This window comes from Hetaerina americana, unplaced genomic scaffold, assembly GCF_022747635.1.
Source record: "Hetaerina americana unplaced genomic scaffold, ioHetAmer1.1.p SCAF_2, whole genome shotgun sequence".
NCBI classification, from domain to species: domain Eukaryota; kingdom Metazoa; phylum Arthropoda; class Insecta; order Odonata; family Calopterygidae; genus Hetaerina; species Hetaerina americana.
In genome coordinates, this window is record NW_027286763.1 from 85,583,531 (window position 1) to 85,608,965 (window position 25,435).

The 25,435-nt window shown below is 36.3% G+C and overlaps 1 long non-coding RNA gene across 1 annotated transcript in view; it reads left to right on the plus strand.

Annotated features, from left to right (window-relative positions):
- The window catches only part of LOC139687942 (uncharacterized), a 559,283-nt gene that overhangs the window by 180,020 nt on the left and 353,828 nt on the right, over nt 1-25,435 (plus strand). The window contains exon 3 of the long non-coding RNA XR_011700705.1: nt 18,171-18,212. This is a non-coding gene — a long non-coding RNA (uncharacterized lncRNA). The remainder of the gene's footprint in view (nt 1-18,170; nt 18,213-25,435) is intronic.

Consider the following 25,435-nt stretch of genomic DNA (forward strand, 5'->3'; position numbering starts at 1 on the left):
TGATTTTGACCCTCTAAAATATTTGCATAAAAATATGTATTCATTCACTATTTATAGTGAAATCATTTTTATTAAATTGAACTATAATAAGCAATCGATGCGGCCAAAGATATAAATTATGCAATTCAAATTTAGTTGGTGTCATTTCAGAAAATTATACTACTATAGAAACTTCGCTACTTATAGAAACTTCGAAGACTTCAAATTGGCCCAAATATTTGATCGAGGAGTTAGTTACACCACTTAGTATTTTTAATGCACCCAGAGTGGTGCGAACCTACTCTCAATAGAAATATTAGATACGGAAACTACGTTATAAATACTTGTCAATCTGTACCCTAAACACAAAGTTTATTCATTATGTCTGAACTGCTAGTATGCAGTCAAAACATTTGGAAAGATGTTTATTTATTTATTATATATTATAATAGTGACTCATTTTATTTTCCAACAAGCTTATATTGATAGGCACGAGATTTAAGCACTCTGCAGGTAATTAGATCCATTCCGCTATGCCTCTGTTGACTCATGAATACTCTTATATGTTTCTCCTTTACATTCTCCTTTTCATGTACATTATCATTTTTGCTGAAAATATTGTTTTATAAACTCACTCAAAGATCTTCCAATACGATTGCTCCATACACGCCCGATACACTCCTACAACATGCCTTAAGTTCTTGGGTAGACTTGGAGATAGCTGGGAAAACCACTTTGATGTAGGCATGAAATAAGTATTTTAAACGAAATAAAGGAAGGTAAAGAGTCCTCAGCGACAAAAAATAAGTTATTTTAATGTATTGAATAGCTTTAAGAACGACTCCTCTCATCCCACCAGTGCTGCTTGGCTAATATTTAGAAATACTAATATGACAAAATACTATGCTCAAAATACCATCTCAAAGTTTATCCATGCGTGCAATTTGTATGCCGATTAAAATTAGATATTTACGATTTATAACTTAGTAAATCGAATATCATTATTTTTCCCAAGAATGAGTTTTTTCGTTTCGCATTAAATTCTGAATACTCAAAGACTTTAGCTCTTTTAAGTTCTGCATTTAGCCCACGTTTTAACAGAGTTTCCGGTTATTTTCAGCGCTGTATTCCAGCTTGATTTGACATTCATTTGACTCTCATTCCAAAATGTAGAAAGAGAGAGAGAGAGATGGAGATGGCGAAGGGGGGAAGGGAAGAGAGAAGACATTTGGGAGTTCCGGGCCCACTGCTGGATGGAGAGGAGAGACCCTAATCGTTTCTTTGCTCCTTACTCGTCCGGTGCACAAAGCAAAAGACGAGTCGGAAAATTTAACATTCCCTCGAAAGGATGGAGGGCGGATCGAAAGGGTGAGGTGGGAGGGGGTGAGGGGTTGGGTGGCAGAGGAAACGGAAAAAGGATCCCTTTCGGGCGCTCCGAATCGCCCTGATGAGCCCTACAGAAAGTAGATTAGCTCCCTTGAAGGGACGGGGGTTGATTTTTGGGTGCGGTTGGGTGGGGTGCAAAGGAGGGTGGGAAAAGGTTTTTCGAAGCAGTACCCAGAACAAGAAGGAACTGCAGGCAAATGACGTCGAGCCGACGCATGGTGACACCGCCGTGAGGGGGGGGGGAGGAAGGAAGTCCGAGGCGAGGAGTCCTAAGGGGGTCTAATAGTGGAACGGAACCGACCGAGTGGTGAAAGAGGAGTGTGAAGTGGGGTCACCGCCGCACGAAAGCTTCAGAAAGAGGATGGAGAGCAGCTTTGTGGGGGTGTGGGAGGAATGTGAGATGGGAAAATGGAGCGGACCATCTTCTGTTGTAGTTTCCTCGACATCGGCCTTTCAACACGGGGTTCCCACCCTCACCGTCTGCGCGACTCAGTCACCGTGGTTCTAGACCCGCCTTCTCACACCCCATACACACACGCACACTACATGCTAGATTCGTGCACACCCTCCTTTGCCAGCATGTTGTTCATTGTCCAACTCGTGTGGGCTCCTTTTGTGGTACGGTAGCTCTTCCAGCATGCGTCCTCATGCGCCAAAGCCTTTATGTGGTCGTGCACGGACGTGCACTGCCTGCCGCCTTTCGGTTCACGCAGGGTGACGTGTTCTTCACGTATTCACGACCGTTGTTGCATTTGGATATTGAATTCCGAGGAAGGTGCAAGGTCCCCACAGAACAGATGATAGTGCAAGGCTCCGCTGCGTGTCCGGATCGTGATTTCGCATTTGTTTCCCTGCACGTAATTTGGATGTTAACCAAACGGCCCCGGTGGTGTTGGGGACCTCGCCTGCTAAAACAGGGGTCGCGGATTCTAATCCACCTAGGTGGGTTTCTCTCCATTTAAGGCTTGTCGTTCTTAAAAGTCCATGAAAAATGCCAAAGTATTGTTTTCGGTTTAATATGAAATAAATAAACAAAGAGGAAACCAAAGTGAAAGACGGATTCGAAGCAACTCATCTTCATTGACGAGGTTTAATTTTTCATCCGAATATCTTGGAAGAGGGTCCATAAGTTATGTGTTTTATGGAATGAATTGGGATTGACTCATCGGTGAGCAGTTTACTAACGCATAGCAAAAGCAATTTACTTTTTTTCAAATTATTATGAATTTTTTTGTCGAATTGGTACTGGTTTCAATATTTCTAAATTAAAATGCATTTTTTTTATTACGTATTTACTCGAGATCTTTGTGAATTTCTTCTCCTTGTGAATATAAGCCGATGCATTCAGAGAATCAATTGAATCACTTCAAGAATCAGATTTTTATGGAAAGAACAACCAGAACGTAAAAAGGACGTAACTTGAGGGATAACGAATTTGGGAAGAATATAATAGAAGGTGAAATTCACAGGTAGTGGTCTCACTAGGAAGGCCTACGAACATGTAAATTGGCCTGATAATGATGATGGAGAATTTTTCCATTACAGTCTTTGTAATCTCCGCTGACGATTTGTTCAGCAGAAGCAACATTTGAACGCAGCGTCGCGTGATACCCCCACTGTTGCCATAGGCGAACTGAATACTTGGCCTAGAAATTACTACAGCTGACACTATACTAGAGTGAAATCAGAAAAACGTCTTCTCATTAATACAATTAATATTCACCCAAAAGTATTACGAAATAAAATGTTTGCCCGATAAACTCGGCGAACTTAACATTATCATCAGCTCTTTAAGGAAGAACATTTCCAGATTTGATAGTTTGAACCTGAGCAATATATAATTTATGGGCACAGTCTACCCACTTATCTTAGATCTAAGTTTACATCTCTCTTAAGGTTTCTTTTACGAGAGTTTGCGTACCCTTAAATTTGTGTACCTTGGCTTAGTTTATTTTGGCGTGTGTTATATTTTCCGAAGAACTCATTTTTGTAGTACTTTTACACAGTATTTCTTGTTTAATTTTGTTCAAAGTACTTTGTCATCATTATACATTTTATGAGTTCCTTTTTTTAAATTCTAATTTTTCTATTATTTTTCAATTCATAAATATGATTTTAAGGAAAGATCATCATTTTCTGCATTGTTTTATTCTTCTTAAATATTTAATTCTATAAAGGTTATGAATATTTACTTCATTATTTAAAAAATACATCTCTTAGGCTATTTTAAAAAATGATTGCATAATACTTTCATTCTATCACATTTAATTTGCCCTTTCCTTTAATATCAATATTTGTGTAGCTCTCTTCCATTCTTCGAGTATATAGTATTCTTCCTTCTCCCAGAGTAATTTATGAGATTTAAGAATTAATCAATTTTCCTTGGTGTTATGTGCGTTTTCTTTAAATAACTTTCTATTTATATTTACCTCTCCAGTGAGTTTTTATTTTACATAATACGTATTAGCACTGCATTCAATTGTTCTTTTGATTTCACCGTGGTTTATTATGTATCTAATCTATGATCTTCATAATTGCATTATACTTTATCTCGGGCTACCATTTTCACCCAAAAACCTTTTTAATACTGTATCAATTGTTCTTTACCTTTGGTTTTTCATTTTGTATTGTCTCTCACCTGATTCTTTAAGTTTTGAAATAATTTACGATTGGTTTTGTTTAACATAGATTTTTGTTTTTATAATTAACTTTTTCCAGCTCCGTTGAATAAATAATAAGTATAGCTTTTTCATTTTTTTGTTAACTCTTGCATAATGGTTTGTTTTAATTTTCAATTTTGTTATCAAGTTAAATATTTCTTTCATTATTATTTCATGGGCCTCTCTCATTTCCCATATGAACATCTCTATTCCTTTTTGCTGCGCTTTTATTATTCGCTGTCCCAAGGTATTCAGGATCGACGTTTGCAAATATTATTTCATGTTTCTGTATAATTTTTAGCCTTCCGTAATAAATATTTATAAGGTCTTGTTATATAAAGAAAGCTGCACAGACGATTATTTTCCATTCCATTTAACTCAAACTCAATTCATTTGTTCTTATTTTAAGTTTTATTTCCGGTGGGAAATTTTCAGATTTTATGCCATCTCCTCCGTTGTCGTGGATATCTGTAATGTCAAATTTTACCTTTTGATTCGCTAGGAAATGCTCTTATAGGCACAGTTACTCCCTTGTTGTTCAGGCTATTTTGTTGATTTATTTGCATTTGTGGGGAATAGGTATCCGTCATGCACATATTAATTCAATATTCAAAGTTTTTAAGAATTTTAGAGTTATAATTCCTTCTGATTTCATCAATCATTAAGTTTTCAATCGATAAAATGTCTGTTATTTCACGCAATTTCTCCTTGTGTTATCATGTAATCATTCCTGTTCGTTCCGTCTTGTCTCTTTGTTAATTGTACTAAAAGTAAATATTGTGAAATTCCAAGAAACTGCAGGAGATTCCGCAGCAGTAACTCTTAACTTTTAAGTCATCCGCTAATATGCATTTCAATGCAACATTTGCACGGTGTAAAAATCTCGGACATGGCAAATGATTTTTACACTCTTACATTGTTGCATGCAAATATTGTGTTTTAAAACACGTTCGTCATGTAAGCTAATAAAATTTTATCAATATGGTCATGGTATAGGTTCGCTAAAAGAAAATTAGAAATGTTTCAATAATCTGTTAACTAATCTGACATGGTAATTTTCGATTAATGCTGAAAAATCTTTCATTTATCGGGTTAAGCAATCGACAATTGGAAATGTTTGGTATGAGGTCGCCTAATAATTCTTATATTATCCTATATATTCTTATATTATCCTATATATTCTTATATTATCCTATATATCCTATGTATAATCATATCCAATTGGGATATGATTATACTGGTAATGATAATGATGAGGCCATAATATACGTTAGTGTTGTGATTTTATTGTATGCATGTCCATTACTTCTATTTTTAATATGAATTGATAGTGAAATTGACGAGGTTAATAAATTTATCCCTTTAATTTTGTCTAGCTGTTCAAATGCGAAAATTAACATAAAACATTTTTAAATCGACCTTAAATTAACGTGAAAGTATTGGCGTAAAAAATGCCGTAAGCAGTGTGTAATACACCCACATGAAATCGCATTATCATGAGGAAAATTTTCAATGTGAAACTGAGCACTAAATATGGTCTCAAATAACTTCTCCCGCAAATATTGAAAAATGGAATTATGACGGCACTTAACCATAAAATAATATATAACCTGCTTTTCTCTATTGCTGTAATTAATGTTTAATTGGATATGCCTATTACATTCAGTACACTAGATCGCTTGCTTTGATGTTGTGGTAGTTTTAATCAGCCAATCCCAGTTATTGCAAACCATGACTTTCAATCTGTTGTTGGTGCAACATGGAATTAGATGCGTAGGCAATGATGGACTCACATTCTGAATTATATTTACTGCTCAGTAAAACAATGAGTAAAAGAATCAACTACAGCCATCCAAGCAGTATTTTAGTTCAATGAATTGAATATAGATGTGCTTCTAATCCAACCTAAATCTTTTATTAACATTTTTCTTTATTAGGTTATTTCATATTATTTTCATGAAACAATCGCCAACTCATTTTGCAGAATATGCACTGCCGTAATTTCACCAGCGTTATTGTCTTTATCAACTATCAGCTTTCTTCAATTTCGTCGTGTTTTACCTAAAGCGGATTTTTAATAGAATGGACCATCGAACTGAGAAATTGTCTGCAGCAACGATTCAAACTATCCAATCACATAGCTTCCATTTTTATTTTCACCCACTTCATAATATCTTTGTTAAATTACAACTCTTACTGCTGGATTGGACCTCTTGGTCCTATAATTAACCCTTCGATCTCCTATTCAATTATTTCCATCTCATTCAATTATCTTCAGTAAACTTTCTTGACTCAATGTGAAGAAAGTTCTCTAAAGCGAATAATCTTCGAAGATTTGCTAGCATAGAAGCTTTGCTAGCTAGAAGAAGCAATATATCTTCCAAGATGATTTTCTTCAGAGAAATTCAGTCATCGCCCACTCATAAAAGTACTTATTTATTCATATCTCTATCCAGCTTAATTTCGTGCTTCTAATGTAGCTCGATATTTTCACCTATTCTTTTTACTTCCATCTTAACATTCTATTCTTCACGTCTTAAAACTGTGGAGACGTATGCCTACCCAGAAGCTTTAAATTAATCGATTATTTTTTTGGACCGGAATAATTCGCCTTTACCAAAGCATGCAATTTTTTTCATTGTTTCAATCGCAATGTCGTAACAGCTGGCATACTTCATTGCTAAAGAAACAATCTTTCGGAGACTGGGCCCTAATTTATGTATAAAATGAATATGGCAGCTTTGTTGAGCGATTTTCATCCACCTAAAGTCGGAGACTTACACAATGTGACATGATTTTTTTCCAAAAAATATAACATGGATCTAACAAGATCGTTTATTTTTTTCCTATATAAAAGTGATATCTCTATTAGAGCTAATATCATGAAAAGAGTAAGTAGAGAGAAGTAACTATAAATTTATTGCATTTCTGTTGTCGCCGACGAGATTTCCTAAGCAATGAGCGAGAATAAAAGACGAATGCAAGTGCGCTTCCCTGGGTCACGTGGTTTAGTTTTGATGTGCATACTGGAATATCCCCCACAGATTTTATGACGATAATAACTTCTCATGTGCTCATTCAATCTCGGTCATAAAGGGGAAATAGTTTGCCGATACGAAAGGAGACGACATATTTTGGAACATTCTCTCTCAACGTCCAATTGCTAGCTCGTTTCCTTTCATAACGCCTTTCTCAATTGAAATCATTGCAAAGTAGATGTTGTGTCTAATATTCGTGCGAAAATGCGTATCTAAATTAATCTACGACCGGGAAAACAACGTGTTAATATTTTAAGTAATTCAACACACTTTTATTGCCATGATTTACATAGTTTTTAGAATATTACTGTGACTAAAACACTGAAATATCCTATGCAAAGGTCATAATATCATTAAAAGAATGGGGAAATAGGGTCAATTATTCTAACTTTACTGTTTGATTAACTTCTTAATTAGTACAAATATTAACGCTGATTAGTCGGTAGATTAATATTGGTTCAGTAAATTAGTACATCTCTGTCGTCCGATTTGTTTGATAAAGAACAGGTAATTACAATTTTCCACTAGATATCTAGCGGAAATATTTTACGAACTATTCTTTATTATTTTCGAATTCCACCACATCACGCCTGAAATTACTTAAATTGTTTGATTTCAGAATTGAAATTTACATAATTCACAGTTTCAAATTTGTTGCAAATTCGTTGCAATGGAGCACATTCTTTAATGGTGGTCTTAGTGTGTATAAAATATTTCATTGTAATTTTTTAAGAAATCTTGTGTGGGAGTTCATTTTGTCCTTTAGTTTCAAAGAAAAATTTAGATCTCACCTATCCGTGACTCAAGTGCGAACAAGTGATCATTTCTCCAAAATAATCTTCAACGGCTTGAATCATAGATGCTGATGTAGTAAAACCTTGTCTCAGAAATGTTCCAGCTGCAAATAAGAGATGGAATGATCATTATCTAATATTTCAGCCATCGTAAATAGACAAAGTGATGGCAAAGGGCGTGGCGGAGCACACGGCACTATCCTACAATAGAATGCAAAATCGCTTTCGAATTTTTTATTATGCGTAGATTTCCATGGGACCCAATATTTTAGCCGTGCATAAAATTTACTTGCACTGGAAGAGAGGGAGGTGAAGGGAGAATTCGCGATTTCTCTCTCTCCGACGGTCAAATTCTGATGAAATTTCCCTTTTTCCATTCAATCCGAAGCCGAAGAATTTTTACGCTGTCCTCTTCCTCCGTTACGCTCTGCTGAGTCGTTGGGAAAAGAGACATACTCTCCAATATACCCAATTTATGCACGCTTTCCTTTCTCAGCTATGGGATGGAGAAAAATGGATGAGCAACTTCCGACGAGTCCAAAAGTCTCCTTTCACCGGGCCCAATCCGCGTTACGGAATAACCGCGCTTATGGACATCCCCATCGTCGTCATTGCGTAGGTGCGGGGTGGTGGTTGAGGAGGTAGGGAGGGGATATGGGATAAAATTACATGAGAGAGACCGGAAAAATGACATGGGCCAGTGTTTGTAAGCGGACCCTTATTCCCCAAACGAGATGGGAACTGAAAATAGGAATGGAGTGAGATAGGAGGAAAATGGTGAGATGGGATGGAAAGGATTCTCCCGCTGTGTTTTTGGAATGAGTCCCGTTACTAGAGAGCTGAAAATACTTAACTCGGAAGAGGAAAATGGGTGCACTTTCCCCACCGATCGCACTCTCCGGTGTTATCACTGCGTATCCTCATGGGAACATTGCCTTCTATGAATTTTCCTCGCGCCGTCGCCTGCCTCACCGTTATATTTTCCATTCTCTGAAGTTAGAGAATTTTGCTCCATCTCGGCTAATTCTGTACCCATCCCGTTAGCGGCAGAAAGAGTGGTGTGGTAGTGTAGAGAGCGCTGGATTACTCCACAGGGGACTTGAGTTCTATACTCCACAACGCCTCAGCTTCACTCAAGTTGTGTGAATCTTCTAGCGTAGGATTCCCTAGGTGAATCACTGTAGGAACAGGGGGAGGAACTGAGCCCCTACCCTAGAGGTGTGGACTTAACATGCAATATCGATTAGTATGTGATAAAGTCCATTCTCATCAATAAAATCGACCTATGAGTTGATGAGCATAGTGGTGGAACCATCGGCGAATATCGAAATGGTTGTGACTTGATACTTTCAATATATATATAAAAGGCTCTTTCACCAATATCTTTGGTCTCGTCATATTTCTCTTCATCGCATATCTCTTCATAAAATATATACTTTATTATTTTTAAGAATAAAGGTCTCGTCTATTCACTGTTTACAACATCGGAATTATCGATTGACACTTCCCACTTCAATTTCAAAATACGCTTTTGAAAACATTGGGTGCACTAATATATAGGACTTTTAAAGGAAACGTTACATTTAAATGGCCCACTTCTTACGATTCCCATCTACTACTATGCTTATGGAATTGCGAGGTCAGAAAAGAGGATCAGGGTGATCCACCGTTAGTCGACGAAGAGTCGAGATGGCAATGAAATTTTATTCGTGGTCATACTCCTGTTGGTCTAAAAAGGGGGATATAGAGGGGGATATAGAAGTTCGTTCACTAGTCAACAAGTCGTCCTATCTTCCACAAACCTTTCCTTTATAAAGAAACTTAACTTTGGATATAAAATTCAATAAAGTCATTACTTTTAGCAACATTGTGTTTTTTTAATACTTTCCTCGTTCAGGTTTGATTATGATCTCACATAGTATTTTTTCCCACTTTTGAAGGTTTTGTATGGTATCTTGAACTACTTCCTTTCTGATATGTCCAGATTTCTTTGGTCGCTCGATACAAAAGAAAATTTTCTCACTAAGGCTACTCTCAAGTTTCTCTCTTGGCAGATTGTATTCTGCCTAAGCAGAGGCTCAGGTCAAGTTGGACCGTGAATTCAGCTAAAGAATATCATTAATGTGAAAATACGACATGAAGGCTCCAGTGCCCATTCATAGTCACCAACTCTAAAGATAGCCGATTGTTGAGTTATCCAGACAACAGGTGGTACGTGGATAGATCAATGGAATTTTAATGTCAATGTAATCACAGTATTTCTCTCATTCTCTGCATCATTGACCGCACATCGTTCGTTGGAGGACATCAGATTGCACCAGTTGTGCCAAGTTATTGAAGTATTCTGCTTCCTTGTAGAATTCATCAATTTTTAAAAATGCCTGTACCTGAATTATAATTTAAAAAATCATTTGATGTTGGTTCCTATTGATAGGTTTTATAGTAGGGTGCACCAATAATGGTGCTGCGTATTCAGTATCTCTAAATGATAATTCAACTTCTGTATTAATTATTATTAAAGGTAACGGCCTTGTCAATAGCTAATTCATATATTTTTTTGTTTTTTGAAAAACAAAAATGGTGCATGCACATTAACTAATGAAATTACATTTTTTAATTCTAAGTATTAAATATTCTGAGAAGAAAACTTGAGGGCAAAATATTTTACGTGAAATAATACTCCTCGTCAGTACTGAGAAATATTGAAAAATACCAATATTTTTATCGTAATAGTTTACGAGAGATGGTATAGAGCCTTTAAAACTTCTTTTTTTTTAATCTTTCCGTCATTTAAGAGGCTTTATGTATAATTTGTAAATTTATTGATTTTAATTTGCGATATTAACACCTATTGCTGTATCACAAAAATGCTTACCAATCAGTATGAAAGCAACAGATTTAAAGCACTTTAAATTAATATTATTATTAAATTTCATCGCTAAACTTCGTGTTCCTCATGATGGCGATTCAATCTTTTATTTGATGGAAATTTGCCATGTCAAATCACACGATGTTGAAAAATAGCATATATCACTTAGAGGAATAGGAAGTTAGAATATAATTACTGACTTATCCCATACATTGCAAACGGACGCACGGACAAACTTACTGTTTAGATGAAAATACGCCTGTGCCCATTAAAACTTTCAATTGACCGTTTGATCCTATTCGTCATATCTTAAATGGCTCACCCTCAATTCTTAATTGATGAACGTTAAGATTGTTGCCCATTTGCACGGATATTCTTAAGTTTCCGCAGATGAGCATAAACAGAAACCTCTTTGTCTACAAATGAGACATAAAATGCTATTATTTGACTTTCCTGATGCATATGCCACCAATTTACGGTGAAAACTAACCTAATAATCCTGAAAGGAAACCATCAATTTCACTAGTTGCAATCTGAAGTGTTCGGCATCAGAACGGATTTGACATGCCGTATTGCGAAAAATACATATAGAAAAATTAAATTCATGGCTCTTTAATTTTAGCCAAAAATATCATTCAATTGGTTACCTTAATTATCAGTTGAAAACTTGGACTTGAAAATTTTCTAAATTTTAGCTAAGCTTGTATCATGCAATTAAATGAAATTTGTTTTCAATCTGAGATTCTCCTTTTTTGTTCCAAAGAATTATTTTCAGTGGTTATTTTCTGTGGTAACTAGAAAAATTTGCATACTCAGAATTTTTTACCGTTAAATATATCTGTGTTTTTCTTTGCCCAAAGCTAGTGAACTGGTAATTTGTCTAAAAGACAGGTCAAAGTATTAGTTAATCCAAGTAGTTTTACTATAGAAATGTTCGATACCACAATGTGACGGCGTGACACAATGTATTATCTCTGGTATAGAACTATTGAGTTAAAAGCATAATGCTAACAGGTGTTTACCAATATCAATTTAGCATTACCAAATAATATATCATGTAATGTATAGTCCTATCCTTACATACCTAAATACCTTGTTCACCTAACTATATGACAAAAGTTTTGGAATGAAACGTAACTGTGTTGCAATGAGTCATTAATATTTCCATTATTGTTCGATTTTTCATAATCTTTTATCAAGAATGTTACAATTATAAATTTAAGAATTTAAATATGGGATGTAAGTCTGATCCTCAATGTTAACAAATAAAATATTAATTTGCTAAAAAATAATCATTATTCTAGACAAACCAGAAGGAATAATTTAAATGCATTTGAATATTAATAGCACATAAGTTTTGAGTTGAACTATCATTTATGTATGAGAGGAGCCATTAACATTATAAGATAGCATTATATCGTGCCAAATCATCCCTTTTTTCCAGCCTCTACACTTATCGAATATCATTCTTTCTATTTTGTAATATTTTCATGTATTTATGGTGTATATTGAAGATTCCAAAGATACTGCGGGAGATGCTACAATAGTAACTTTTAACGGAGTCATCCGCTAATGTGCATTTCAATGCAACAATTTCAGAGTGCAAAAATCATTCGCCTTGACCGGTCAAGGTGAATGATTTTCACACTCTGTAATTGTTGCCTTATATTGAAGATACACAAAGGGGGAGACGTGATTTGGTCAAATCCTAGCGGCATTATTGTTAGTGTTATTTACACTCTAAAAGGTCTGCTAGTCGACTACTATTGGTACGTAAAGGGAGTTTTCGCTTTACTTATCTGCCGAAATATTTTCATTTGGTGGTCTTGAATATGAAAGAAGCTGAAATCGGGAATACGAAATTTAAAAACATTTCTGCTAGGTATGGTTAAAGTTGTGGTGTGAAAGCAAGGTAAAAGTAGAGTTAATAAATTGCACATGATAATTAGACAAAACTTTGGACCCATATAATATTACTGAGTGAATCATGTCAATACATATCCTGCCCTAACCATCGTGGTTAAGAACATGGACATTGATTTCGAAAGATAAAAGCGGTAAGACTACTTTAACTCTCTACCATTCCTGTATTGTTCTTTCACTGTTATTTAATCACGCACAAATACATGATTATTATGCGCTGTAGAATTTATTATTTTTAAAATCTTTGAGTAAAAGCTATAATTTAAAATCCACCGCAATTATTATTATATTAATTTCGTTGGAATTAGGCAATTGTCCTGGTGGTAACGGTCAAGCCTGGTCAATGGTCACGTTTGCAATAAACGTACATACATACACTAGAAGATCAGATATTAGACAAAATGCTCTTGTACACGTATACAATGGCACATTAAGATTACCAACCGCATCTTAACATCACACATGGGATATTGAAATGAAATGAATTGGTTGGCTTTGTTATTCCACACACTTTTGTGATTCCACATACTTTTGTGTGTGGAATCACAAAGGTGTGTGGAATCACACACAAAAATCACGCACCGTTAACACATCATTCCATTTAATGTTGTAATACAATTTCTCACGCCGTCCACATCACGTTCAAACAACATTTTAATAAATACAAGAGTATAATAAAATACTGACCAATGAAGTTATTCACCCTAAGGCTGCTTTGCACTTATTCTTAAAACTTGTACAATTGGATGGAAAGGGCTGAAGCAAACCTCCAGGCAACTGGTTCCATTCAACAATAGTTCTGTTTAAAAAAGAGTATTTACTCTTATTTTTTTACGCTATTATTTTTATTTTTAAACTGTGGTCGTTTTTTCCCTCAGTCTGATTTTTCTGTCTCTTCCATAGATCTTCCCACGCTTCTTCATTTTTAAAAACTCTTTGCATCGCGCCTAACCGACTCCTTTTTATTCTATTTTTCAAACTGTCGCATTCGATTATAACGAACAATTCCGTGACACTATCTGTTCTTTTGTACCTTCTGAGTACATATCTTGCTGCCTTTCTTCGAACGTTTTCTACGCATTTAATATGCCCCACCTCATATGGATCCCTTACAATGGACGAGTATTCTAGGAAAGGCCTAAGCATTGCCTTATACGCTTTTCTTTTGTGGCTTCGCTACTTCCTATTAAATTTCTCGTTACCCAATGAAGTACTTCAAATGCCTTCCGTGTCACATTATCTACTTGGACTTCTCACCCAATACCCCTACTTAAGTAAACGCTTAAATAATAGCAATGACTGCTGCATGGGATTCTTTCTCTAAAGAGGGTGTAAATTTCCTTTTCTGGATTCTTTTTATTTGAAAAATTTATATTCTTACTATTACTAACATTAATGTCCATATTATTATTTGTAACCCAGTCACCAAGGCGACGATGCCATTTTGTAGTATCACGCGTTCATTTACGAGCTCTACCCGTATGTACATAATGCAATTATCAGGAAAAAGTCTTACTTGGGAATATAAATTACTTGGTAGATAGTTTAAGTAAATTAGGAAGAGTAATGCCCCTTAAACACTACCTTGTAGAACTCCTGCTATAACATTCGCCTCTTTTGAAAATGCATCCACTATTTTTACTTTTTGTATTCTGCCAGTGAGAAAATATTTTATCCATCGCTTTACCCTGAAATTCAATGGTAACGACTCCAAATTGAACAATAATCTATCGGGAGGCACTCGGTCAACCCCTACCGAAATATCAACGATTACCATCAACATCCTTTCCTTCATCCATTGCGTCGCCTATGCATTGCCTTAATCCCAAAAGCTGCGTTTCACACGGGTATCCCGTTTTAAATCCATTTGGTGTTTAAATAGCCATCTATGTCTTGTCCAACATTCCCGAATGTAGTCAGCGATTATTTTTTCCGTTATTTTGCAAAACTGATGTTATGCTTACCGGTCTGTAATTCTTGGCTATTGCTTCATCCCCTTTATTGAAAATCGGTGTAATGTTTGCTTTTTTCCAATCATTAGGCTAGGCATCATTATTTAAAATAACTTTGAATAGATGACCCAGGTTATTAGGAATCATCAGTTCCATATCTCATCTGTGATGAAAAATTATTATCTTACTGGCTTATTTGAGCATCTATTTTTCCCGTTTGTGAGTAGAATAAAGAATCAACAGAAATTTTTGATCATACAGAATCTACCATTAGTAAAACCAGGAACGAAGAATAGCAGTGTTGGAGGTAGAAAACTATTTCCGATATCTTTAATGGATTTTTCCTTTTTTTTTTAAATAAGGTCCACAGTCGCCGGCGGCCATTATCCTCCCCACTCTCCTTTCCACTCACACCCGTCTTTTTTCACTCCTTTTACTTCGCCCATACGATTCATTTTTGAGTGTCATTTTTATGGTCTCCCCTAAAGAATCTCCCAAAGTACCTTTTTATGCGAACGTCCTCGTCCCTGGCTTTTCGCATATTCTTAGCCATGAAACAGGGAAAACATCATTTCCGAGTAAAAACTGTTTTTTTCTCCATTGGGAAAAGATAATTAACATTCTAGCCTATATCCATAGTGCACATGATCTTTATTGCAGCTATTTTTTCGTCTCAGGCACAATCTTGTTGGTTTCTTCAACTACTAAATGGTGTTTTAATTTTTTTAATTAATGTTTTTCATCATTTTTTTTAATATTTGGTGTTATTAACGAAAAAACCAATTAATGTTAGCCGGTGCCAATTTTTCACTCAACTCTCGAATAACGGCCATTAACCGAGGCAAGGGAAAGCTGGTGGTTGGTATTATTTCAAATATTGTTAATGATATAAAATATAAATATTAATGCTTGCATTACTTGCATGCTACGAATAAAAACTAGAGTTTTTACCACCTGTATTTATGCTACCGTTTACCGATTTGATTTTCACAAATTCTCTTCAATGTCACGGCCACCTATAATATGCTGCATTTCGTCGAAATGAAGAGTCCACTTTGTTAGAAAAAAAAACTCTTACCGACACAAAAATAAGCGTTATGGACTGTCCGGAGGCTTAATGCCTCGCAGGTATTTTTCCTCCCTGAGTCCATTCACAGCTCTTTTTCACCGCTCAAGATTTCTTTCCATCTTGTTTCACGGCATCGTGAAACTCAAAGGGTATGGGAAAGGGGGGCAGGAGAAGGGATAGTGTTCGGTTGGGACCCTTTGGGAAAAAATAAGACCAGATAAAGAGATTTGCGGTTTCATTTTTTTTTTAACGGGGGCAGAAATGTTTCGGCATTTCCACAAGTTTCCTCTTTTTACGGCGTTCATTTGGAAGAAATAAATTTCAGGTAGACGTGGAAGGGATAACTCGTGGCCCGACATGCTTTCTCGGCAACTATTTGTGAAAAGGATGACAATAAAATGTCTGCGTCTTCTCTCGAACTCACTCCGAAATTATTTGTTTTCTTGCAAATTATTTTTCAATGAAGGAGTTTTCTATTACCTTTGAGGCGTATCTGAAAGTGGATCTAAAATCATTCAAAATGTTTTCACCGTGAACACATTACGGATAGAATGTTTTAGCATATACACCCTATCTATTAATTCTCTTCTCGGTCATTTAATTTGAAGGCAAACTTCGATTTCTATTCTTGGAAATAGTCTCTAAAAACAGGGTTTAAAAATGATACATCAGTATAACTGCTGCTTGTAGCCAGAAGGGGATATTTAAATGAGAATTAACCATAATTTTAACTTCTCGCCGTGATGTAATGCCGGATTTCTTCATCAGAGAATTTTAAAAAATATTCTTTAAAAACTCATGCCACTTAAATAAACCAAGCATTTGTTTAAATCAAAATTAGTTTATTTAATTCTATGTAATTCAATTCCAAACGTTGTATTTAACGAAAAAAGTTATCAAAAATTTCCCCCACCCCTGCCTCACAGTGGATCATTCGTAGAAAATGGGGTAGCTATGAGTGAATATTCCTTTGATTGAAGAGCCTGAGGCTTTCTTTGATACATTGATATAAAGTATTACTTTATATTAACACATGGCATTGGACAATTAGGTTTATTTTCAAATTATTAAGGGCATTTGTATAGGAATTGGCATTAATTCAATTAATGCGATTTTCTGTATATCCGCGATAAAGAAGTAGTTAATGCAGCATTAAATGTAACTGAGAGTTAAGGAAAAGTCGTGGCATTAGTAGAAAACAGAAATATTAGGTAACAAGGTTTACCCTCCGGCCTTGGAGAAATAAATAAATTCTACATAATATACATGGGTCGCGGAAGTGCAGGGGGTTGCGTGTTGGGCTGTTGATCGGAGGGGCCCGGGTTCGATTCCCGGGCAATGCACTCTGGACACCTGGAGCTCCACCCACACTATGTGATTTTTTGGGTACCCGATCTTCCTTGGGAACCATAACCGGTGCAGGGAAAGGAACTGGCCGCCCTACCCTGATGTGTCATTCACACACGCCTTCGGGCTTAATACTGGGTGAACTCTACCATCACCTACCAAACCGACCTTCGGGTTGATTACTGTGTTTATGGCTGGCTTTTGGTTTTTTGTGGTTTATGAATATTTCTAAAAAATATATATATAAACATATATTTTATATATAATTAAAACGGAGGTTAGAGAAGGTGGTGTTAGCTAACAAAAATATAGAAAAATACAAAAAAAGGACACTCACACGTATTCTAAAGTTTTCGGTGGCAAAACGTATATTTATATATATGTGTATATATACACGTTTACATATGCATACATGTATACATGTATATGTGTCTACATGTGCACTGTTTCTATTAAGTACAACTATATATGTACTTTATAGATGCAGGGAAAAGGAATAAACTTATGTAAAGGAAGATTATCAGGTTCATGGTGAAGGCGGAGGCCTTCAAATTTCATGCAGAATAAAGCAGTTTTAAAGAAGCAGGACAAAGCAGATAGCAGTTATTTCTCCAAGGAAATGGCTACGGTAACACATAAAAAGGAAGGAAGAGCATTGAGTTGCGACAGTGAGGGTAAAAATAAAAGTTGCAAGATGAATTTGTTCATCCTCCAATTTCATGGAATATTATAGTTTAGTTATTTGACATAGCGCCCAGGGCATCATATACGATTACGGAAATATTTCTAGTCACAAAAGGGTATCTAATAAATTTAATAGAATTTCATTTAAAATTTTTTCTCTCTGGAATGCCTCTTTGAGAATGAAAACATAAAACACTCAATTCATTTCGTGAGTCTGTCTTATATTATTTTTCATTTGAGTCGGAGAAATTTAATGAGGGAACCATTTTACAAAGTTCTATGGTATAAATAGATTTCCGAGCTTTTAATAAATTCCAGAATATTGTAGCTTCCTGGGCAAGGACTCTGAGAGAAGGCCGGAAGAGACGAGTTCGCCAAATTCCGGATGCCCCTCCCAGGATGAGGTTACAATCCTAATGACGCTATTATTCTCCTTCATTTATTTATATTCATCTCTTTCTAATTTTAGGCGACGCTGAAGGATCCACCCTCGAGACGCAGGATTCAAAATGTAAGTTAAGAATTCCATTCTGTGTAATTTCAGCATGATGGGAGTTAGAGGCAACATGGGTAACATTGACTCAGCGTAATGCAGGAGCGTCACTAACAACAATGTCGATCAGATAGCTTTCCCTTACAGTGGCCCCAAATGCAGCAAAAATTAGTCATCTGTCAAGGTATTTACTTTTACTTACATCGGGGCAAACTATTGAATGAATCATATTATTGTTTAAATCTGATTGCTTTTCATAAATCAGTTGGCAATTGGTATATTTGCCAGGTTTCTTTAATTTCTTACATTTCACAGAGCAATTGGTACTAGTTTTGATGATATTTCGGATTATATGGACATAAAATTTATAATTCGACCAACATCAAAGATCCGGACTAACAAAATAGAAATGAGTTGGCTGCTATTAATTATTTGTATGATTGATTAAGGTTAAAAATAATTAAAAAAGAAAGAACTTTCATGTACTAATATTTTTCGGAGTATGCTCAGCTGCAGTTTATTATTGCTACCAAATGGTGTTTCTGCATCATCACCTTACCTATTAAATTTAGCTTGCAGTCATTTCGCTGGGTCTAAGATTTTGCTATGAGTAATTATGGTTGAAGAATTCTGCATGTCCGGGTTTTCACCGCGTTGTTGTTTGAAGCCGACAACAGTTTCGCCGAAGTTTCATCCGGCGTCTTCAGGTCGAAGATGAGGGACTCAGATTTTGGCCGTCCTTATATAGGTGGTCCCGTCCAAGTGCTGCTCTCTGATTGGTCCTTTTTCGGAGGACTCTCTTCCACGCGTTGTGGAGATGGTAGCCTTCATCTCTATTGAAATTCGCCGGGTTTTTGGCTATCTCAATAGCTTCTCTGATTAGGCGTGGGTAATATCTACTTTCTTTACTTATGATTGTAGCGTCATGGAATAGAATATCATGGCCGGGTTCACTCCATTTATGCTCGGAGATGGCCGAGAGGTGAAACTGTTTGTTCGTAGTAGCCCGGAGGTGTTCTTTCATCCGAACTTTCATAGCTCGGCATGTTTCCCCGATGTAGGCTTTCCCACATGAACACGGTACTTGATAGACCCCTTCGTATAGGTCTTTCGAGATTTTGTCCTTCGGTCCGGGGAGCGCGTCCGCTATTTTCTTGGTGCAGCCGAGCTATGAAAGTTCGGATGAAAGAACACCTCCGGGCTACTACGAACAAACAGTTTCACCTCTCGGCCATCTCCGAGCATAAATGGAGTGAACCCGGCCATGATATTCTATTCCATGACGCTACAATCATAAGTAAAGAAAGTAGATATTACCCACGCCTAATCAGAGAAGCTATTGAGATAGCCAAAAACCCGGCGAATTTCAATAGAGATGAAGGCTACCATCTCCACAACGCGTGGAAGAGAGTCCTCCGAAAAAGGACCAATCAGAGAGCAGCACTTGGACGGGACCACCTATATAAGGACGGCCAAAATCTGAGTCCCTCATCTTCGACCTGAAGACGCCGGATGAAACTTCGGCGAAACTGTTGTCGGCTTCAAACAACAACGCGGTAAAACCCGGACATGCAGAATTCTTCAAGCCACCGCCGCGAAAATCTACGCAGCCAGTAATTATGGTTGCTGCGATGTGTACGATTTTTGGCCTCACGGATCAAAATTGATTCACGTCCACCAAATGAATACTATGGTTTATGTTTAGTTTAAGAAAACATCGCGTCTGCTAGATGTCCACAATTTGTGTTTCTTGTCTGGCAAGGTCACGCACTTATCCAATTGCATTCTCTCCTTTAAACGTTCGTGCTTGACTCACCTCCAAACATTTTCTCCCGTCGGTAATCTTTCGCAGTCAATTGCGGAAGAAAACACCCTGCCATACCTTCCGCCGCAGGTAAGCTTCCCACACAATAAATTTCCTTAATGTCGGGGATTCCCCGCTTGTTTCTATCTCCTTGAGTTCTTTCTCCAAGCAGATGTAAGTGTATCCGAATCTCTATCTCTCTCACTCGGAAAATTTATATTCCTTGCATTTCCCTTTCCCACGATTTTTGCAAGGGAAACGCTCTCTTTGATGATTCACTGTTGGAGCGTGTCCTTCTCATCTTGGCTGGTATTCTTTGAGATACGGTCTCAGCCGCAAGCCCAGTATATAAATATTCCGAAACTCCGATATTCTTTGTATTTTTTTCAACTCACTGTGTTCCACCAAGTTGGAAGGTGTACTTCGCGTGAATCTCAATTCCCTATTTTAAATTTCCTCATAAATGGATGACAAACCAGCTAACGAAGAATCGGGATCCTTTATAGTCTCATTTGATGCATTATGTTTCAAGTCACTTCGTGCAATTTAGGAGCAAATTCAAAATTAATGGGCATTGTCAATTCTCCTTAACCTTTCATCTATTTTTCAACTTATATCTATGTACCCTCAAGAATGTAAGTAGCAAGAAATCCTTATTTATTGCTCACTTTTTCCTCAATTCCTTTTGTATGAAGAGTTAGGGAGTATATTTGTTTCACACCTTTATTTCAGATCAAGTTCAACTTCGACTGGAGGATAGTGAAAAAATCACTCTTTTGCAATATGCCGCCAATAAAAGAACACAAATAGTATTTTTTTACATAAAATGAAGTGCAACAGGATTTTGAAAGGTTTATCCTCTTAAGCCTTAAACGAATCCACAAACTTTTAATTGAACTTCCTCTTGTGGGTTTTGATTAAATTTTTATGAAAATTAGGTCAAACTGATTGATGGGGCCCGTTTATTTTAAACCCCCTCGGCTTTACCCATTAATGCGTCAAGCATATTAAATGCATAAAAGTCGAGTCTGAACGGTATGTTGTTTCTCCATTAAATAAATAGCAAACATCAGCCAAATTAAAAATATTGCAATTAAACCTACAACTTTATTTTGTTGAATATTTATTTCGTGTACCAGCATAATGTATTTATATTCATGTCCGCGTAATTGTGTTAACTAAATTAGGTTAACTACGTACTCATTACGTTAAATTTCGTAAGTTTCCTCAGAACCCACGTACTGACCACTCCTTTTTATCTCGTCATTTGCGAGGGACAAATATTTCTCTCTACTCGTCTCAGTAACACCGCTAATGATTAGTTTTCTGACGGAAATGTTTCTATCATACCTTTCCTATCGCATTTGGTCAAATTTGTTCTCTATTTCATCGACGTGTCTTTTATAGCTAAAATAATGTGCAGTTACCGTATGACGAATTTCAGACTACCGCTCAATCCGAAAGAGCTTTATTAAGATGAATTGGCCAACTACTTATCTTGTCAACATGCTCTTGCGCAAACTTGATGCGTGTAGTCGCAGAGAAGATTAACTTTTTATATCCACGTGGCGAAGGAATATGTGCGGAACTACTTCAAGTGGTGTAAACTTACTGCGAAAAGTTTTTAATGCATACTATGCCAACCCTAAATTTCCGACTTTGCCAATGCAAAAGTGCTGAAGTAGCGACAAAGATAGTGCTTTGATTGTAACGTCAGAGAAGGAGAAGGAGTGTAGTATCTGCCGAACTACGAGCGATCGGGTCCAACGCTCGTTTCCTCTCATTTTCACTTTATCCTTGGTTGTCGGCGTATCGAACAGGTGCCTCTCCCCCACTTCTGTTCGTTTGCTAATGCAACTTTTTCTGAGATAGCTTCTTAATATTACTAGTCGTTTGGATTTATTTATCGAGCTTAATTATAGTGGTGAAGTATTCGTGGGTTTTCCATTGGGTTAAGGTTTTAAGCTTCATGACAGATGAAACCCTGGTCAGGTGGAAAACCCGTGAAGACTTATAGTATTTAGAATTATTGCAGCATCTAACCTTTCATAAGAGTGTATAAGTTTCAGAAAAAGTCAAGGGTTCAAGTTAACGTGTAAGTTACCCACCACAGCTATCCACCAACACAATGCTACCTAAAATATACTTTTGTATTTACTGTTTCCTATGATAACTTGGTCTGAAACTGCATTAATAATGTTGCACTGGGTGGATACGGCGACGTTTATTGTTTCCTGTTTTATCACATGAGAAAGAAATGTGCATACTTTAATATTTGGAGAGCGGTATATGTTCTAGTCAAAGCAAAGTCAAATGCTCTTTTATACATCACCTTCATGTGAAATATTTTTTGTTTTCAAATTACAATATTAATATTAATCAATTATAACAATTCGAGAGGTAAATAATTATTCCAAGAATTCAAAAAACTATCGCCCAATAGGGTAATTTAGGCGCCTAAATTCAGAGTCAACAGGTATTTCCCGAAAAAATTGACAATTACTCATAAGTTTTAATGATTTGATAAATAGAAATAAGGACAATATGAGAAGAAGATGCTTACCTTAAATATTTGTTTTAAGTGACTTTTCTCGTGAATTTAAATGTATCTAAATACCTTTTCATATACGTTTCTCGGCTCAGGGGAAAAGCGTTGCATCGCTACTTTCAAAACCGTAGTATTTAAATAGTTTTGTAGACATAAAAATGATTATATATTTACTAAAACCATATAGAATTGGCGTTCACTCATAATCAAAGCTGATTGTTTGCTATGGCTATGCTCGAAAATATTCCATCAAAAGCAATATCTAATGCGCTTTTAAATTTATTTGAGTTATTTCACCTAAAAATATTTCGAGACAATTGGAAGTTCATAAGCACTAGGTGGATAATCGTAAAAACATGGATAGCAATTATATTTTTCCTTCTTGAGTTCAATAGAATTCTATTAGTAAAATTATGTTCCTAAATTCAATCAATTTTTAATAATAATTACGAGAATAAAAGTCGTAAAAAACGTTGTTTATCTTCATGACAACTTGACGTGCATTAAATAAAAAAGGTTTTGAAGGATCCGTAATGTTTTAACTAAAGTATTGTGAATAATAAAAAATAGTCATATGAATACTCTTTGAACAGGTTTCCAATGAAATTCATTCATTCAGAATTAATAATCATTCGTTTTTGTCAGCTCCACTGTCGAGTTGAACATAGTATAAAATCAATCGGTAGGAAATTATTCCTGGCACAATGAGAAAGGTCATTTGATTCTCTTTGAAAATTTTGCTTGGATTTTGAAGAGAAGACTTCATTGGGGTTCCTGGACAGTGATTTTTAAGTGTCGTCTTTGCGCATTAACGTATTTAATCCCTCGTGAAGAGGAAGATGTGTAAGCTTATGGATTCGTTCATCTATAATGCCGATACAAGAGATTTACCACCACCTAAAGGAAACGTTAAATGAAATGTGAACGTTTTGAAACCGATTCTCTTTCATCAAGCGGACATAAATCAGATAATATATTTTATTGCGTCAAAGAATTTGTAACAAATTCATATTCGTACTTCGAATCCGCGCACAAAAATAAATTATTATTACTAAGTAATCTACCGGTTAAGGTAGATTTTTGGATGGACATAATTACTATTTAAATAATTTGTGACCCCTAGCAAAACACAACATCCTACTCCACATCAGGTCCCTCTTCATCTCTGAGTACTTCCTTCCCCCCTTCATATCATGGTGAAATATTAAGATTTCGTTAAAATAAATCATTTAGACAATGAAATATTCTATCTTGAGTAAATTTATTTGTCAATATATCTGAACAAATTAAATTTCTTTGAAAGTTGGTTAAAACGTTAGCTGTGTTTGCTTATAAGATGAGTAAATAAAGACATTATTTCGTGAAATATTACCCTTATTAATTAAATAAATGCGGTTAATGTTAACCATGGAAACCGTGTTAAATTATGAGTATATAATCAACAGTGATAAAGTTTTTACAGAATAATATTTGGCATACAGGATTCGTCCGGAAAATAAGTGTACTGACTCCTGGGCTGGGCGCGCTGCTTCAGGCGCGCCCAGCACCGCTCTGACGGGCTGCGATTGGAGGGGGGTATGTTGGCAAGCGACGCTGAAAAAGGCAGTCGGCTCCGAGCTGTGGTGTAGTGAGGAGCTCTGTTAACGCGAACCTCCACGCTCGACCCACGTCACGGAACGCGATGCCGAAGTTTTTGGAGCAGCGTTATTCCATCAAATTTGCGGTAAAGCTTGGGAAATCGTCTACCGAAACTGTCGGTATGATTAACCAGGCTTACGGGGAGTCAGCCATGTCCAGAAACATGATCTTTCGGTGGCACAAGATGTTCGTGGAGGGCAGAGAAGAGGTCGACGACGAGTCTTCGAGAGGTTCCCGATGATGCCTTCGCGGGAGCGTTCCAGGAATGGGAACGCCGCTGGAACAAGTGTATCGACTCACAAGGGTCCTATTTTGAGGAATAGTAGCTTAAGATATGTAAAAGTGTGATAAATTTTTTTTCCTGAGCTCAGTATACTTATTTTCCGGACGAACCCTGTACATTAAAATTGTAATCAACGCAAGGAAAGCCTTACACTAACCTCCATTATGGCAATGTGTTTTGTAAAGGTTTTTGAAATTTCTTAAAACAATCCCTAAAAGACACTCACGTTTGAAATACAGTCGTAGACGGTGGGTTTTCTGAATTCTATTTCAAATCAAAATTCGAGAAAAAATCTACAAAATGATAATCTAGTAAACTCTGGAGGCGGTGGATGACAAAACAAAATTTTTGGTTAGGTATATGCGAGTTAAACACGTTACAGGTGAAATTTGCCATCCAATATTGCTTCAGACTTCCAGGAAAAAAACGTGCTATTGGTCACTCGAGACAGTTTACATTGTAAAAATTAACATAACAGAATTATTGATATTTTAAGATGATTTTTCATTTTCTATTTTTTACTTTAAAGTTGACTTTTCGGCACATTTCTATCAACACATAAAGATAGTCCATCGTGTTTTATGTGGTACAGCACTCGCACAACCTCAAGGAGAATCTCCTCGACTGTCGGAGTTGATCCCTAATCCCTGTCCATTTGTTCATAATGTATACGTAATCGATATCATTTTGTTGTTTTTACGTCATGAAAAATATTTCGAAGAGACAAAACCAAACTTCTGCGAACTTCACGTCACATGTAAATATGTTTAAATTCACAGTAAACGAAATTTCTGTGTAGTTACGAGTTTAACTTGCTCATTCTGTCGAGCATCTAGAACTAATGTCTGGCTAAGCCTTGAATGTCCTTCTGAAACGTTAAGTTTTTTTGGGATCTTAGTATATTTCTAAAGTGAGACCATCGGTAATTTATTTGATGCCCTTGTGTTACTGTTTCTCAAGGAAATACA